Source organism: Typopeltis vanoorti, chromosome 20, assembly GCF_054136105.1.
Source record: "Typopeltis vanoorti isolate ZY-2024b chromosome 20, IOZ_Tvanoo_1.0, whole genome shotgun sequence".
Lineage (NCBI taxonomy): Eukaryota > Metazoa > Arthropoda > Arachnida > Uropygi > Thelyphonidae > Typopeltis > Typopeltis vanoorti.
The window spans coordinates 34,718,555-34,737,802 of record NC_143568.1 but is presented as its reverse complement, the minus strand read 5'-3'; the positions used below and the strand labels follow the sequence as shown (position 1 = coordinate 34,737,802).

Sequence of the window (19,248 nt, the reverse complement as noted above, 5' to 3'; positions counted from 1 at the left end):
ATTTAGAGCAACTTGGAAAGACTATTCAGATTAACATTTTAATGTTAAAAATTGCAAATTGTTGTCCTTTCAAGTGCATGCAGAAGTATATATATTGTACTGGTGGAATTATGCTGCAGAAGGCAGAATGAGATTTGTGATCTTGCAGTGATAGTTGACAGACTTGGATTCAAAGGGTACATGGCAAGAGTTGGGAATAGCACATTAATGCTATGATTAAGAGTCTAATTACAAATAGATATAAGGTGGCATGTCATGCAGACTAAACTTAGACTTCTGTTTAAAAATTTGGTCATCTACTTTCCACTGCAATGAGGAAACTCAGAAGAGGGTTCAGAGATAAAGCCATATCAAAACTGCAATGTTGGTTATGGGAAGGATTTGAGGAAATGTAAACTGCAAGGTTTATTGGATAGGCATAAGAAAAGATTGATAGAAAAAAATTATTATTCGGGACTGCCAACAGGGTCATTACTCATTGTGGGAGGCCCACCTTAAAGAATACAAAGTCTGTCATATCATTACTTAAACTCATTCACTGTTTGTGCTCTCACTACCATATCAGACAATGCATTCCAAGGTCAACCACCCTACATACAAAAAAGCCATTCCTCTTACTCTTATTTGATCTGCCATATGAAAGAAATCCCCAGTTTCAACCCCGAAACTATTAACAGTTTATGTTTCAGTCATATCACCTCTCCTTCTATCAACCAGACTATGCAGTCTGAATGTCCTCAGTCTATCCTATTAGGTAACATTGTACAGTCCTGATATCTGTGCAGGGCTGGCCCTACCAAAAAAACAAACCAAACATCTCTTGGAGTGGCAAAATATTGGGGGCGCAGATTGATTCGAAAATATTTGGAAAATTTCGTTGTGTTGGCAGCTGAGGAAAATCAGCAAAGATATTCAGCTGGTAAGGGGGTGAAGACATTCGGATATGTCATTTGGAGACATCAGTTTAAAAAGTGAAAAGAAAAACTGAGCATGTCCTTTTCAGTGTCTTAGTTTCTCTCACATCCTCTGATTTTTTTTTACTGAACTCTTAACAAAGTGACCGAACGGTGACCATAGACGAGGGTTCGGGTCACCGACAACCTTTCCCTTTTCTCCAGTTAAGGGGTAAAATGAAACACTGCTTTTAATAGCTTTCAGATGTAAAGAACAATATAGGGAAAGGATGAAAGGATACAAAGTGTGAGGTTCGTGGATTTGATTTTCTAAGAATGTTTCCAAGTCTTTCCTGCAAAAGGAAAGCATTTTTAGAAGATTAGTCTCATTTGGCCTGTCGTTCTCACAGCATCAGTAGTGAGTGAGTGTTCATCTCTAGTTATTTGTGGTTGCATAATTCGTGCGTTAATTTCAAGAGGAATCAAATCATCTGATAATTAAATTTAGTGATTTTACGTTAACTAGTTGTTAAAAGGTTAATTTTTCAAAGTGGTCGGTTCAATGATATCATCAAGCTGTATTTGGCGAGTAAAATTAATTATTTCATGGTGTGGAATTGTTCTTGTTGTATTTCCGATCCTATTAGTAATGTTTTTCTGAAATATATAAGGCTCAGTGACCTCAAGTAATTTAAACTGATTGCATAATATTCATAATTGATTTATGTTTGCTTTTTAATGAATTAATTGCACAACTCGTCAAAAATAAACTTATCAAATTCCTGCCATGTACCCACAAGGGGTGTACAGGATATGATAGTACTACATGAAAAAATTATATCATTACTAACTTCCTATCTACAATTTTCCTCCAAATCAGTCTGTTACTTGTCAAGACTCCAACATTATCAGATCTTATATTTCTATCGTCTAAGACACTTTGTACCGTATCAATCCGCTTATATCTTGGTCTTCCTCTGGGTCGTTTTGCTACCAACCTGGCAGAGAACATTTGTTTTGTTAATCTTTCCTAGCCCATTCTGTTTAGGTGACCATACCACCTGAGATTAGCCTGACAATGTCAAGTTCTTTCCTAATATCCTCGTTTTTAATATGACATTGCCATTGATGCCATCTGTTCACACCTATAATCTTTCTCAGAACTCTCATATCTGTGGTCTCTAGTCTTTGGTCAAGTGTATTACTTCTGACCCAGCTCTCAGATCCATAAGTTAAAACTGGTTTGAACACTGTCTTGTATACAGCTAATTTTGTGTTCCGACTAATTTCACTCTTATTCCATATGAATTTATTCAATTGACTTCCCACCATACCAGCTTTGCTGATTCTGTTGTCTATTTCTATATTTAATTTACCATCTTCACTAAAAATCGTGCCTAAGTAGCTGAAATGTTTCACTCGTTCCACAGGTTCTCCATTCACAACAAAGCTGACATTTTCAATGATTCTGCATATTTTCATTGTCTTTGTCTTTTTATTGCTGACCTTCATACTATATCTATTACAACAGCTATTCAATTTAGTCAGAGAATCTTGCAGACTTGTAGCGGATTTATTTAGAAGTATAACATCATCTGCATAAAGCAAAGAGCTGACATTAACATCTCAAATTTTGATATCATGTTTAATACCACTTTCCTTCATAATGTGATCCACATAGATAATGAATAACAGAGGGGATAATGTACATCCTTGTCTCACACCAGATTTAACATTAAACCATCTTCCTGTACTTCCTTCAATTCTAACTGCTGACTTACAACTCAAATAAAGACTAAGTATTGCTTGATATAATGCCCCCATTGACACCATATAACTGCAGCGTATTGAACAGCTTCTCTATTGACACCTTATCATATGCCTTTTCCAAATCGACAAAACTTAAATACAGATCTTTGTTATATTCCCATGCTTTCTCGACTATTTGTCGTAAAGTGAAGATCTGATCCTGACAGCCTCTGTTTGGCCTGAATCCAGCTTGTTCTTCACCAAGCTTTTCTTCCACAATTCTTCTCAACCATTTCTCAAGTATAGTTGCATAGATCTTGCCAGGAACACTCAGTAGGGAAATACCTCTGTAATTCTCACATTCAGTTTTATTTCCCTTTTTTATATATGGGTACTATGAGAGCTCTACTCCAATCATCGGGAATTCGTCCTTCTGTCCAGGCTTTCTGAACTATGCAGTGCAGCCACTGTAAGACTCTTATACCACCATACTTCAGCATTTCTGGTCGAATATCATCTACTCCAGCTGCGTTTCCACATTTCAAGCCTTTGATGGCTTTTTCTACTTCAAGTATGGATATGTATTCCTGCCTGCATGCCTGGTCAGTGTTTTTTACCACTGTGCTGTCATCACTGCTTGTTTCATTTAGCAGTTTTTCAAAGTAATTACTCCATACTTTAAGGATATCTTTTTTTCCAGTTTTCATGTCACCTTTAGTCCGCGCAGTTAGCCTAGTGGCTTTGCGCTTCGCAACCATATGCCTGGGGAAGGAGTGTCCTAGGTTCGATTCCCGTCGAAGACGTGAGGAGCTGAAGGATCTTCCTCAGCCATAGCCAAGTTAGCCGGTCTTGGGCGCGGGCAGTAGGGTTTTTTCCGCCAGTTTATCTGGTGTTTTTCATCCCACAAGCAGGCAAACCGGCTCCATGAAGACACATGGATACAGCCAAGAATACCTCGAGGCATAGGAGTGACCATTCTATCCTCGTATTTCGGTTACGAAATCCAAGCATGCTTGGAAGGTTGTGGGCCTTAAAGGCCTGTTAAAGCCATTGGGATAGATAGATGTCACCTTTATTATATCTAACTCCTCTTACAGCACTCTTTCCTCCATTCCTAAGCTTCTTCAACAAACTCCAGAATATTTTGCCACCTTCTTGATATTTATCTTCTATATTCTTGCCAAAGTCCTCCCATGACTTTTGTTTAGCTAGTTTTACACAGTGTTTAGCATTCTTGCATTTGTCTCTATATTCTCGAAGAGCACAAGCTGACTTATTTGACAGGAACTTTTGATATGCTTTCTTCTTTTCCTTCACTGCCTCTTTAACTTCTTGTGTCCACCAGGGAGTTCTGATTTTTTTATCCTTGTAGACAACCTCACCACATACCTCTCTAGCAGAATCAATCAATGTTTTCTTCAGAGTTTGCCACTGAATCTCCAAGGTTTGATTCCTTTTCTCAAACTCTTTCATTTTTTCTTCAATAATCTTGGTGTATTTTAGTCTACAGTTCACATCTGAGAGCTGCTCAACTTTTATTTGCTTTAAAACTTTTTTACGTTATTCTTTTCAATATGAAATTCAATTTTATCCTGCTCAAGACTAAATAGTGATCACTTCCAATTTCAAATCCTCTATACACTCTGGTGTCCTGCACCAGGGAGAAAACATCACTATCAACAATAACATAGTCAATGAGACTTTTCTTATTCCTAGCCTCTTCTCTCCATGTGAATTTGTGCACATTTTTATGTTGGAACATGGTGTTAGTAATAACCAGTCCTGAGCAGAAATCCAACAGATATTTGCCATTATTATTAGCTTTGCTCTTTTCTCCAAATTTTCCCAAAATATTTTTGTATGTCTCACAATCATTTCCTACTCTGCTATTCAGATCCCCAACAAGGACCAACTTTTCCTTTTTCATTGTGTCAGTTGCTTTTTCTAAAGCCTCAAAAAATTCCTCCACTTCTACCTTAGTAGAACCTTTTGTGGGACCATAGGCACAAATAAGTCTCATTATCCAGTTCCCCATTCTCATATTTACCCACATTACTCTACTTGAGACTGACTGCCATTCAAGAAGATTAGCTTCGTATTTTGTATTGAATACTATGGCTACTCCTTCTTTTCCTTGATTGTCATTGCCTGAATATAACATTTTGTATTTATTGCTCAGAAAGATCTCACCAGATTTGGTCTTTTTTGTTTCAGTCACCCCTATCATGTCGATCTGGTACTTATCTAATTCCTCAGCTAGCTCCATTTCTTTGCAATTCAGGCTTCTTACGTTGATAGTACCGATCTTTAACTCTGGTGATGTTGAGTTGGGGTTTGTTTTCAGATTTGTTCCAGTAGCTGACTTTTCGCTGTTCGCCCTGGTTCCCTGGCGAAAACAACGGGGGCCTTGTTTAACCAGGCGACGCCCCAGCCGGCATGAAAATTTGTCATGTTGTACCATCATTTTTTATTTTGGTTTAACCAATAAGAATACAATTTGGTTGGCTAAATCTCAAATTGCCAGCCCATCCTCGTTCATTCAGTATCCAAGGAGATACCCAACAGGGTGCACCACGATAGGAATGAAATTAATGGAGATTAAAGTATTTGATCATTACAGTGACGAAGATTGATATTTACAATTTTATTTTAAATATTACTGCCATAGAAATATCTAATAATATTACAATAATATTCAGCTTTATGTTATATTTTGATTTAATTATCATAAAAAATTAAAATACTATTTCTACTTTACAGTTAAACAAAAGATGCTTGATTGTAAAAAATTATTGGGTGTCCAATATTGCAAGAGAAAAACTCAGATTCAATTAGAAATGAAAAAGATCGGGGTCTTTACAAAAATTCTTAAAAGAAGATCCAGCTTTTGAGAGAATCTGTAATAAGTGAAAATGTTGTCCTCAAAGACAAGAAAAATTAGCCTTCTTTGCATATGTCTATGGGGAGAGGTGGATAGTATGATCAATTCTGTTCTTGCAGATGATGGAATCGTTGATAATATGTCGGATCCTGCAACCTGGCCATCTGTGATCACAGATTCATTTAGATTAGAGGCAGTTTTAAAAGGACCAACAAAGCCAAGAGCAGATAATATTAATTACCCTAAAGATAAAAATAACCGACAAAATAATATCTTATTTCATCGGTTATTTGCAGTGCGAAATAAGATATTAGATTTGAAGCAGGCAAAATATTATTCGATAATTGTTGACTGTACACCAGATGTAAGCAATATTGAACAGATGTCAATAATAATACATTTTGTCAACATCAATCAAGGAGCAGAAATTTGTGAGCACTTCCTAAATTTCATTCCAGTAGAAAAAACAACTTCATCAGAACTTACTGATGCAATTTTCATGGAACTTGAAAAGTCAGGTATTACATAAGTAATATGAAGTTAAATTCATAAGTAATATGAAGTAAAATTTGCTACGAGTCTTGAGACTTGTTGCCAATTTATTTAAGGATGATTATGTCAGTGAACAAGGGAAAGGTGATTATTGTGGGCGATTTTAATTATGGTAATATAGATCAGAATGAAGACAGAACATTTGGGAATAATGATCAATGGGTTCAAGGAGTGGTATGATAAACTGTTTCCTAAAAACGACCTCCCGCAATGAGTCTTTTGACTCCATGGAGGCCTGGATAATAATAATAAGAAAAATGAATTTTTTGGGTTCTTGAAAGAGAGAGAGAGAACCATCTTAGGCAGTATGTAAAAGAAGGCATGTGAGGATCAAGAATAGTAGATCTAATCATTTCATCAGAGAATGAGAATGTGAGTAGGGTGTCTCATTCCCCTATAGTTGGTGAGTTGTCATGAAGTGATTACCTGAGGGGCTGGCCATATGAAGACTTCAGTGAGGAAAAAATACATGTAGAACTACAAGGCCAGTGATTGTGAAAGGCTTAAGAGACAGCTTGGAGCTATAGCACGGAATGAAGAGTTAAACAAGAAGGAGATAAATGCTTCATTAGCACTGACTAAGAGAATCAACAGCATCAATGTGTGAATGCATTCCAAAGGACAAAATGAATGTGAAGAGATCAAGCATGAAAAATGGAAGAACAAGGTACTGTGGAGCCAACGCAAGATGAATAATGACAATGATCAGTTGTACAAAGAGCAGGTATGGAAAGCGAATTGGTTTGTGACAAACGTTTATGCAAAAATTGAAAAATCAGGCCAAGAAAAATCCTGGAGTTTTTCAATGCATGCCAAGTAGAAGGAAGAATAATTATGGCAAGATGAGACTGGATGAAACTGGTAGACTGGCGACTTCTACAGAGGACACAGTCAAGGTATTCGGTGAGCAATTCAACAGAGTATTTCATCCTCAGTGTGAAATTGGGAGAAGCCAAAGTGTTAAAAAAATGAGAAAATATGGCATACCAGTAAGCGGGAAAGATGTAAAAAGTTAAGCAAGCTTGGTGTCAATAAGGCAGTAGGACTTGATATATCAACAAGTCTCTTTAGATTGTAGAGGCAGGCAAGTAAGTGGAACTGTCAGTTCAATGTTGCAAAGTGTAAAGTTATGAAATTTGACAGGCAATGATGGAATGCAAAATATACACTTGGTGGGGCAAATTTGAAAGAGATAAAAAAGACAAGAGATCTGGGAGCGATGGTAGACAAGGATCTGTTTGCAGATCACAATTGCACAAATTGTGAAGTCATCACATCGAATTATGGCATTGATGCTGAGGACTTTTGACATGAAGTAATAAAGTTCTGGTTCCATTGTATAAGAATTGATCTGGCCTAATACGGATTACTGTACACAAATTTGGTCACCTGGTTGTCATGGTGATGAGAATATATTATGAAGTGTCAAGAGAAGATTGACTAAGGTGGTAACTGGTTTTTGTGATGTGGTTTATGAAAACAGATTGAGGAAATGCAATTTGCAAAGCCATATAAATAGGAGGAGGAGAGTGGATATGATTGATACATAAGTTGGTAAAGGATTATTACCAGACTGATGTGGAAGAAATTTTTTATAAATGGGAGAAGGGGGTAGAGGAAGAGGTAATCCCTAGAAACCAAGGAGGGTGTGAGCAAGAGACTAAGGAGCTTCTCTGCATGGAGAGAGTTCATTGAGTGGAATGTGTTACCTGACAATGTGGTGGCTGTGGACTCAGAGTTTACAGCCAGTTTGCTCAGCTTTGTGTGTGACAGTGTGTACTGCCTACAATGAGTATTTTGACTTCATGGAGGCCTGGTGTTAATAATGTCATCTGCAGAGAATAAAAAACTAAGTTTTTTCCTTAATAATAGTGGAGATAATGTATAATCTCTTTACACTTGACATTCAAACTTTTGAACAGATTTTCTGAAACCTTAGCATATGCTTTTAAGAGCAAAGCTTGGAGATCTTTATTATGCTTCCATGATTTCTCAACTTTTGTAGGTAAAAATCTGGTCTTTATTTCCTGGAAGATCAGTTTGAAAATTCTGTAATTTGTATTTTATTCTCCATTTCTTTCTCCTCCCTTTATATATACATATCTGATCTGATCCTGTGGCTTCCTCTCTTGAGAGGGTTGTAGCTGATTACTAGGGAGATAGTGACACAAGGTGGTTTCCTGTTGCCTTCCTTGCATATTTATGACTGTAGCTTGTGTGTTCATGGGTCTGGTTTGCCTGCTTGCGGGATGAAAAACCCAAGATAAACTGGCGGAAAAAACCCTGCTGTCCATGCCCAAGACCAGCTAACTTGGCTATGGCTGAGGAAGATCCATAAGCTCCTCACGCTGCCGACGGGAATCGAATCTAGGACACTCTTTCCCCAGGCATATGGGGAAAGAGTGTCCTAGGTTCGATCCTAGGCACAAAGCCACTAGGTTAACTGCACGGACATATATATAAATTAATACAATGAGAGCTCTACTTTCTAATCTGGAATTCATATCATTGTAATCAGTCTTCTGTATTATGTGGTATATAATTACAGAACCCCCCACACACACACACCAAACTCATATGCCATTACTAATTGCCTTTCCATATTTCAGAAACCTAATGGCTTTTCCATCTCAAATACTGATATTTCTTGCTACATTCCATGAAAATAATTTCTTTTAAAAATAAGTGTTCAATCCATATTCCATTCAATAATTTTTCAGATTACTGTACAAATACTATTATTACGTAACACCTCCAGGGAGTCCAAAGACTCATCGAGGGAGGGCACCTACTCTACAACTCTCCACAGCTACCAATCCACCAACTGCAACTACCTTCATCATCTACACCAACGTCATCTACCACTGACCATCACCACTAGAATTTTCACAAATAATCACAAACATCTACAGTGGGATTCAAACCCGCAGCCTTTCGACTGAAGAGCAGATACGCTAACCACTCGGAATACCTCAAGTTTTTTTTGTTTTGTTATCTTCACTCCATTTCTCAGTTTTGATAGCATTCTCCAAAATATTTTACTATCTTTATAACATTTATCTTCTATTTCCAATACTAGTGACTTTCTTTCAGCTACTTTTATGCACAGCTCAGCTTTTCTACATTTCTCTCATTCTCTAAAAACACATGCTGACTGTTTTGCTTTTATAATAAAGCCCCATACAACTGTAGCATTTTGAACATCATTTTGGTTTCCTGTCACATGCACTTTCCAGATCAAATCATCAAATTTCTGATATGTACCCTCAAGGGATGTATAGGATACTATGCCAGTAATAAACTTTTCATGTAATTCTAAACTTCCTATCAATAATATTCCTCCAAATTAGTCTATTATCTGTTACAACTCCAAAATAGCAGATATTTCAAGTCTTCAATGGTATTTCTTACTGCATCCATCCATCTAATTCTTGTAGTCCATCTATCCATCCATCTAGATCTATCTCAATATGGATCTTTCCCCCCTCCTATCTTGCATCAAAAACACCTGTAACTTTCCTTTTCCCATCTAGTTTAAGTGACCACATCCAAGATTAGCTCTACTCATCTTGGGTGTGTTTACTTCCCTAATGAAGTGGATGTGCAGAATCAGGGAAACTAGATTTATTAATGGGGGGGGGGTAGATATGCAGACCTTAGGGAGGCAGCTGAGTGTATGAATGAGTGTAATATGCCTGAGCAAATAAGGACAACAAATCAGAATGGGATAGTTAGTATAAGGCATCAAGGTAGGGATGGGACTAACAGGCTTCTGCAATTCATGTATACTAATGCTAGGAGTAGTAGTAGGAACAAGAAGGAAGAATTTTTGGCCTTGGTTGGCACTTCCAGACCACAGGTTATTGGCATTAGTGAAATATGGCTGACTAAAGATGATATAGCTAGTGGGATTGAATGTGAGTGAGGGGTATAGTGTGTTCAGGAGTGACAGGGAGAATAAAATGGGAGGAAGGAGTATTATTGATGATAGCTGATGAGCTGCAGCCAAGGAGAGTAGAAGTTGAATTGCAGGATAGAGAAAAGAGCACATTTGAGGCCATTTGGTGTGAGATTGAGGCAAGCAGAACAAAATATACAATTGGGTGCTACTGTAGACCAGGTGATGGAATAGATGGTGGAGATAGTATGCATAAGCAAATAGAAGAAATGAGTGGAAGGAGGGTAATTATTATGGAAGATTTCAACTATGGTAACATTGATTGGGAGGAGGAGGAGAGGACACATGTGAGGAAGGAATTGGATTTTATGTGGTTATTAAGGGATAACTATCTGCGACACCATGTAATTGAAAATACTAGGGGTGTGAGAGTGCTTGACCTAGTAACAGCATCTGAGAATTCGACTGTAATGAATATGACCATGTTGCTACCTATTGGTGAGAGTGATCATAAGGTCTTGACCTGGGAGGTGGCTAAGGTGTGGAATTTTCGATTAAGACAGGGTATATATGGAATTACCATGCTGGCAAGTATGACAAGCTTAGGAGATTGCTTGGATCAGTGCCATTGCTGGATGTCGATAGAGCATGGGAAGTGGTCAAGGAGCTGAAAGTTGATTTTTCACTTGGTTAGAATATAATAAATTTAGTTTAATCCTTTATCCAAGTGTGAGCAAACAAAGTTTGCACCTGAAAGTATCTTCAGGACTCAATCAGTACAAAGGTCATTCACTTACCGTCAGTGGCAAGAGGTCCGTATCATCCATATACAAAATTGAGACGAGTAGTTATTCGAGGGATAATGGGCAATGCCATGTTAACTTGCTCCACCTTTGCAAGGAGTCACCCTAGTGTTGTACCACCTTACCCCAGTCCTGACGATACTTTCAGGCGCAAACTTTGTTTGCTCACACTTGGATAAAGGATTAAACTAAATTTATTATATCGTCAAGGAGCATTTATAGGAGGTTACGGCTGATTGTATACCTAGGGTCCGAATAGTAAAACAAGTAGGGGTTAAATGGATGAATAACACCATTAAGCTTGAGCTGCAAAAAAAGAAACAACTGTGGAGGGAATTTAAAGAAAGAGGTGACCTGCAGGCACATGAACGGTATAAAGCCCAGGCCAGAAGGGTAACAAGTGTGGTAAGAAAAGCAAAAGCAGATTATGAAAGAAAATTAGCCATGCAGGCTAAAGAGAATCCCAAACAGTTTTTTCGATATGCTGCATGTAAAAGAAAAAATGTATATGGCAGATTGATTTTAAAGAATGCCGATGGTAGGGAGATAACCAAATCAGTTGATATAGTAGAATTACCGAGTGAGCACTTTGCAAGAGTATATCATCCAGGTGGTGACATTGCAGAAATGGAACAACCAACAGCTTATACAGGAATTGTGGTGAATGAAGTGGAGGTGAATAGTCTATTACAAAACCTCAATGTTAATTCATCTGTGGGATTGGATGGTATACCAGCTTGTGTCGTACGAGAAGCGGCTAAAGAATTGTCAGTGCCTTTGACCATTTTGTTTAATTTGAGTGTCGGGTCTGGGTTAATTCCAAGAGGGTGGAAAGAGGGAGAAAATAGTTCCACTGCATAAAGAGGTTCCAAGACTACTGTTGAAAATTACAGGCTGATTAGCATATCAGGAATTATTGTCAAAGTCTTGGAGAAAATAGTCAAGAGGAAAATACAAGATTAGATAGAAGAAAATGGGATACTGTATGGGGGACAGCATGGTTTTGCGAAGGGTAGATCATGCCTCAGTAACTTGCTCACATTCTATAACACAGTGACAGCTGAACTGGATAAGGGTAACGGGTTTATAGTGATTCTACAGGACCTTGCTAAAGCCTTTGATAGCATACCACATGGAATTCTAATCAGTAAACCGCAGCATATGAGAATAGATATAGGGTTGGTGAGATGGATAGGAGGGTGGCTGACAAGAGAGATATCAGAGAGTGGTTTATTCAGGAGTGAGTCCAAAAGACTGTCTGTGACTACTGGTGTGCTGCAGAGTTCTGTTCTTGGACCACTACTGTTTAATTTGTTCATTAACGATATAGGAAAGGATCTGAGAGGAACTGTGCATCTCTTTGCAGATGATGCAAAGTTGGGTAGAGCAATAGTGAATGCTCAGGATGTCAAAATTTTGCAGGATGATTTGAATAGTTTGGAGGACTGGACTAAGGAGAATGGATGTCAATTTAATGTGGAAAAATGTAAGGTTTTGCATTTTGGGATGAAAAGATTAGCAGCAGTATATCACATTGGTGGAACTGTATACTCCAGGAGATTGACGAGGCCAAGGATTTGGGAGTGTTGGCGGATAGGGAGTTGAAGTTTAGGGGACACATCACAAAAGTGGCAAAATCAGCTCATCAAATCACTTGGTTGCTGAAAAATACTTTAACAAGCAGAGACAAACAGGTTATTGTTCCTCTGTATCGAGCCTTGATAAGACCCCATCTAGACTACTGTGCCCAAATATGGGCGCCAGGGTTTCTTCTTGATGGGGAGGAGGTGGAGAGGATCCACATGAATGACCAAGATAATAGCAGGACTATGGAATGAACCTTATGAGAACAGGTTGAAGATTTGTGGGCTTCAGAAATTGGTTCATAGGCGGAAAAGGGGTGATATGATTGAGACATTCAAATTACTGAAAAGTTTCTATAAGATTAATTCAGAAGATATTTTTGAGAATAGGACTAGTAGTGGGAAACTAGAGATGGAAGCTTGGCTCTTACCAAGCTTCCATGGAACCATCCATGGAAGCTTGGTAAGAGTGTGGTTAGCAAGGGTGTTAGAGCTAGGTTTTTTACTTGGAGAGTGGTAAATGAATGGAATAAGCTGCCAGAGTCTGTTGTGGGTGCCATGACTGTAAATGAGTTCCAGGTGAAGTATGATAGATACGATGTGAATGTTGAATAGTTGTTTTTGACATAATGTTGGGCCTCCCTCGATGAGTCTAAGGACTCCTTGGAGCTGTCAGTAATAATAATAATTCTTCTTCTTAGGGAAATAAACAGTAGTATTCTAATCTGTGATCTAGTCTTCAAACAACTGCTATTTCCAACCCAGCTCTCATTTCCATAAGATAAAATTGGTTTGAACACTGTCTTGTACATGGCTAATTTAGTACTTTGCCTAAATTCTTGCCATTGATGCCATCTGTTCACGCCTCTAATCTTTCTCAGGGCTCTCATATCTGTGGTCTCTAGTCTTTGGCCAAGCGTTTTACTTCTGAAACAGCTCTCAGATCCATAAGTTAAAAATGGTTTGAACACTGTCTTGTATACAGCTAATTTAGTGTTCTGACTCAACATAACCAGAGTTAAAGATCAGTACTATCAACATAAAAAGCCTGAATGGCAAAGAATTGGAGCTAGCTGAGGAATTAGATAAGTACCAGATCGACATGATAGGGGTGACTGAAACAAAAAAGATCAAAACTGGAGAGATCTTTCTGAGCAATAAATACAAAATGTTATATTCAGGCAATGACAATCAAGGAAAAGAAGGAGTAGCCATAGTATTCAACACAAAATACAAGGCTAATCTTCTTGAATGGCAGGCAGTCTCCAGTAGAGTGATGTGAGCAAATATCAGAATGGGGAATTGGACAATGAGACTTATTTGTGCCTATGGTCACACAGACGATTCTACTAAGGTAGAAGTGGAGGAATTTTTTGATGCTTTAGAAAAAGCAGCTGACAAAATGAAAAAGGAAAAGTTGGTCCTTGTTGGGGATCTAAATAGCAGAGTAGGAAATGATTGTCAAAAATTTTCAAAATATTTTTGGGAAAATATTTTATGAAAATTTGGAGAAAGGAGCAAAGCTAATAACAATAGCAAATACTTGTTGGATTTCTGCTCAGGGCATGGACTGGTTATTACTAACACCATCTTCCAACATAAAAATGTGCACAAATTCACATGGAGAGAAGAGGCAAGGAATAAGAAAAGTCTTATTGATTATGTTATTGTTGATAGTGATGTTTTCTCCCTGGTGCAGGACACCAGAGTGTACAGAGGATTTGAAATTGGAAGTGATCACTATTTAGCCTTGAGCAGGATAAAATTGAATTTCATATTGAAAAGAATAACATATAAGAAACTTTTAAAGAGAATAAAAGTTGAGCAGCTCTCAGATGTGATCTGTATACTAAAATACACAAATATTATTAAAAATAAAAGAGTTTGAGAACAGGAACCTAACCTTTTAGATTCAGTGGCAAGCATTGAAGAAAACCCTGATTGATTCAGCCAGAGAGGCATGTGGTGAGGTTGTCTGCAAGGATAGAAAAATCAGAACTCCATGGTGGACACAGGAAGTTAAAGAGGCAGTGAAGGAAAAGAAGAAAGCATATCAAAAGTTCCTGGCAAATAAGTCATCTTGTGCTCTTAGAGAATACATAGACAAATATAAGAAACTAAACACTGTGTAAAACTGGCTAAACAAAAGTCATGGGAGGACTTTGGCAAGAACGTAGAAAATAAATATCAAGAATGTGGCAAAATATTCTGCAGGTTGTTGAAGAAGCTTAGAAATGTAGGAAAGAGTACTGTAAAAGCAGTTAGAGATGATAAAGGTGACATGAAAACAGGAGAAAAGATATCCTTGAAGTATAGAGTAATTACTTTGATAAACTGCTAAATGGAACAAGCAGTGATGACAGCACAGTGGTAAAAAACACTGACCAGGCATGCAATCAGGAATACAGTAGAAAAGCCATCAAAGGCTTGAAATGTGGAAAGGCAGCAGGAGAAGATGATATTCGACCAGAAATGCTGAAATATGGTGATATAAAAGTCTTACAGTGGCTGCACTGCATAGTTCAGAAAGCCTGGACAGAGGGATGTATTCTCGATGATTGGAGTAGAGCTCTCATAGTACCCATATATAAAAAGGGAAATAAAACTGAATGCGAGAATTACAGAGGTATTTCCCTACTGAGTGTTCCTGGCAAGATTTATGCAAGTATACTTGAGAAACGGTTGAGAAGAATTGTGGAAGAAAAGATTGGTGAAGAACAAGCTGGATTCAGGCCAAATAGGGGCTGTCAGGATCAGATCTTCACTTTACGACAAATAGTTGAGAAAGCATGGAAATATAATAAAGATCAGTATTTAAGTTTTGTCGATCTGGAAAAGGCATATGACAAGGTGCCAAGAGAGAAGCTATTCAATATGCTACAATTATATGGTGTCAATGGGAAATTATCTATATGGATCACATTATGAAGGAAAGTGGTATTAAACATGATATCAGAATTGGAGATGTTAATGCCAGCTCTTTGCTTTATGCAGACGATGTTATGCTTCTAAATAAATCCGCTACAAGTCTGCAAGATTCCCTGACTAAATTGAATAACTGTTGTAATAGATATGGTATGAAGGTCAGCATTAAAAAGACAAAGACAATGAAAATAGCAGAAACATTGAAAATATCAACTGCATTGTGAATGGAGAACTTATAGAACAAGTAAAACATTTCAGCTACTTAGGCACGATTTTTACTGAAGATGGTAAATTAAATATGGAAATGGACAACAGAATCAACAACGCTGGTATGGTAGGAAGTCAACTGAATAAATTTAAATGGAATAAGAGAGAAATTAGTCAGAACACAAAATTAGCTGTGTACAAGACAGTGTTCAAACCAGTTTTCTCATATCTACAGTCTCTAGTCTTTGGTCAAGTGTTTTACTTCTGACCCAGCTCTCAAATCCATAATTAACTTATGGTTATATAATTAAAACTGGTTTGAAAACTCTCTTGTATACAGCTAATTTTGTATTCCGACTAATTTCTCTCTTATTCCATATGAATTTATTCAGTTGACTTCCTACCATACCAGCTTTGTTGATTCTGTTGTCCACTTCCATATTTAATTTACCATCTTCACTAAAAATTGTCCCAAGTAGCTGAAATGTCCTGAGAAAGATTAGAGCATGAACAGATGGCATCAATGGCAGTATCATATTAAAAACAAGGATATTTGGAAAGAACTTGACATTGTCAGCATCCAGGAATGCGTTAGCAGAGCTAATCTCAGGTGGTATGGTCACTTAAATAGAATGGGCGAGGAAAGATTAGCAAAACAAGTGTTCTCTGCAGGTTGGCAGGAAAACGACCCAGAGAAAGAACAAGATATAGGTGGATTGATACGGTACAAAGTGCCTTAGATGATAGAAATAAAAGATCTGATACTGTTTGAGTCTTGACAAGTAACAGACTGATTTGGAGGAAAATTGTAGATAGGAAGTTTAATGGTGTAAATTTTTCATGTAGTACTATCATATCCTGTACACCCCTTGAGGGTACATGGCAGGAATTTGATGATGATGGTTTCCATGTTTAACGTATTTGCTATCTTCACCGAATATTTTGCTTAAATATCTTTTCTTTTATTGCTCTATAGCAGTGTTTCTCAACCTGTGGTCTGCAGACCACAGGTGGTCCTCGACGATGGGACAGGTGGTCCACAAGCAGACTTAAATTAATTAAATAAATATATATTTTTTAGTTATCCAAATAAATTAAAATTGAATAAGTAGGTAAAAATTATTGAAATCAAATGGAGACTTAAAGAAAACAACAAATAGCATCCGAATGTTCAAAGGCGGTACTTAACTACAATAATTTATAGTGGCAGAATGACGAATAATAAGAGGGGTGAAGTGAACAACAATATAGTTTTATTGCTTCCACCTTCCCTTGCTGTTTTGTCAGATTTGAAGTGAACATATGTTATCCACATTTCAACCAATTGTTCTTGTTGTTTATTGATTTTTTATTACCGAAGGTTTTCCACCCTCAACCAAGGCTCAGTATACCTTCAAAAGTGCTAAATGGCACTTACCTTGATGCAGATAACTGGACAAAGCATGTCGTGAGTTAACCCCGGTATTTATATATTTTTTGGAAACAGTTTTTAATAATAGAAAAGTGGCTTAGAACTAGGACTTTGAAAAGAAGAGCAATGAAACAGGTGATGCTAACCCTAATTGTGATACATGTGTTGTAAAGGAGAGTAAATCTGACACTGTTAAAGTAGAAGAAACAAGTAGTTCAAAGAAAAAATACAGTAGGAAATATAACAGTTCATATTTGGAATTCACATTTACTTGGTGTGGAGATGAAAGTGAACAGAAACCTCAATGTGCTTTGTGTTATGAAGTGTTGTCGAACGAGTGCATGAAACCTGCAAAACTCCAACATTTAGAAACTAAACATTGTGATGTGAAAAATAAGCAAATTGAAAGAAAAAAAAAACGAAGCCAATTTTAGCCACGTTAAATCATGGGAAAGATGTAGTTTCGCATGGGCTCGATTAATATCAACGCACTGGAAGCATCTATTTCTTAAGTTTGCGCATAGCCAAAACAGGGAAACCTCATTCTAGAGGGGAAAATTTATTACTTCCAACTATAAAAGATGTGTAAAAACTATGTTCGGCAACAAGTTACTAAAAGATGTTGATTTGACTCCTCTTTCAATGACACTGTTGGTCGCAGAATTAATGACATGGCAGGTGATGTAGAATCTCAGTTAATTGAAAGAGTTAAGAAGAGTCCTTATTATGCGTTACAAATAGACAAGACTGCTGATGTTACAAATGATGCGCAGTTAATATGCTATTTAAGATATGTGCATGATAACAACATTCATGACGATATTCTGTCATCTCGAACAACTGGAGAAGAAATATTTCATACTCTCAATAATTACATAATACATAAAGGGATGCATTGGGAAAAATTCATGGGCTTCTGTTTGGATGGAGCTCCCACCCTTACAGGCAGACATAGTGGGTTGTTTCTGGTCAAGAAAGTGGCTCTGGATATGAATTGGGTATATTGTTTCATACATAGGGAAAGGTTGGCCTCCAAAGGAATGCCACAGGAATTTAAAACTGTGCTAAACGACACTGTAAAGCTAGTTAATTTTATTAAGGCTCGACAGCTAAATAACAGGTCATTTTCAATATTCTGCGATGAAACGGACAGTGAATATATACAACTTTTCCTCCATTCTGAAATATGCTGGATTTTCAGTGGCAAAGTACTAACAAAGTTATTTTAATTAAGGCATGAAGTTTTATTGTTTGTAAATGAACGTAATTCTAATTTTGCATCACTCTTTGTTGACGAAGCATGGTTATCAACACTATCTTATCTTTCAGACATTTTATTTGAAATTAAATGAACTAAATCTCTCCCTTCAGGGAAATTCTTTAACTGTACTTGATGCCTATGACAAAATAAAGTCATTCGAGAAAAAAACAAAACTGGTGTTGTGTATTAGTTATGTAAAAGACAGATAATTTGCACCTTTTCAAACATTGGAATCCTTTTTAGTGGAAAATTATCTTTTTGTTGATTCTGAGTTTCTGGAAAGGGTTTGTGACCGCCTCAAAATTCTGAAACAGAATTTTGAAACATATTTTCTGAATAACTTTTATAAAAATTTCTGTGGGTTCGAGATCTATTTCAGGCTTATAGTCACGAGAACGACCTTTCATTATCGAAAAAGAATAGTTAATCGAGGTTTCAAGTGACAGTGGGCTTAAAATGCAATTCCGTGACCTTGGTTTTGGCTCAATTCTGGATCTCACTTTCAATGAGAAGTGAATTTCCCGAATTATCTGAAGAAGCACTGAAAATCGTCATGCCGTTTTCTACAATCTACCTTTGTGAGAAAGGATTTGCATTGCTCCTTCAAATAAAAACAAAATACAGAAATCATGTTAGTGTGTGTGCTGCTCTCTTCGACTGAAGTTGACCAATATTGAGCCAGATATCCAACAACTCTGCAAAGGCCAAGAAGCTGAACCATCTCATTAAAAGTAAGAAATAACATAATTATATCATATTATTTAATGTGACTACAGTTTCCGATTATTCTTGTTACTGGTTTTGGAATTAATCCATTTTCAAAATCGGGGATGAAACGAAGTTACGCAAAGTGACGTGACGGTGAGGCTCAGCTCTGCTGGCAAGGACAATCCATGACCGTACGGCATGCAGACAACAGCCGTGCGGTCATGGATTGTACAGAAACACACATCACAACGTAATGAATATAAGCAGCCCACAGGATGGATATAAATAAAACCACCACACGATTAATGAATCTGCCAGATTTACAATGACCAGTTGTGCCTCTGGATAAAACAGGATGGATATAATTAAAACCACCA

At 37.3% G+C, this 19,248-nt stretch overlaps 1 protein-coding gene across 4 annotated transcripts in view; it reads right to left on the bottom strand.

Annotated features, from left to right (window-relative positions):
- The window catches only part of Pxn (Peroxidasin), a 479,183-nt gene that overhangs the window by 186,375 nt on the left and 273,560 nt on the right, over nt 1-19,248 (bottom strand). The window lies entirely within an intron of this gene.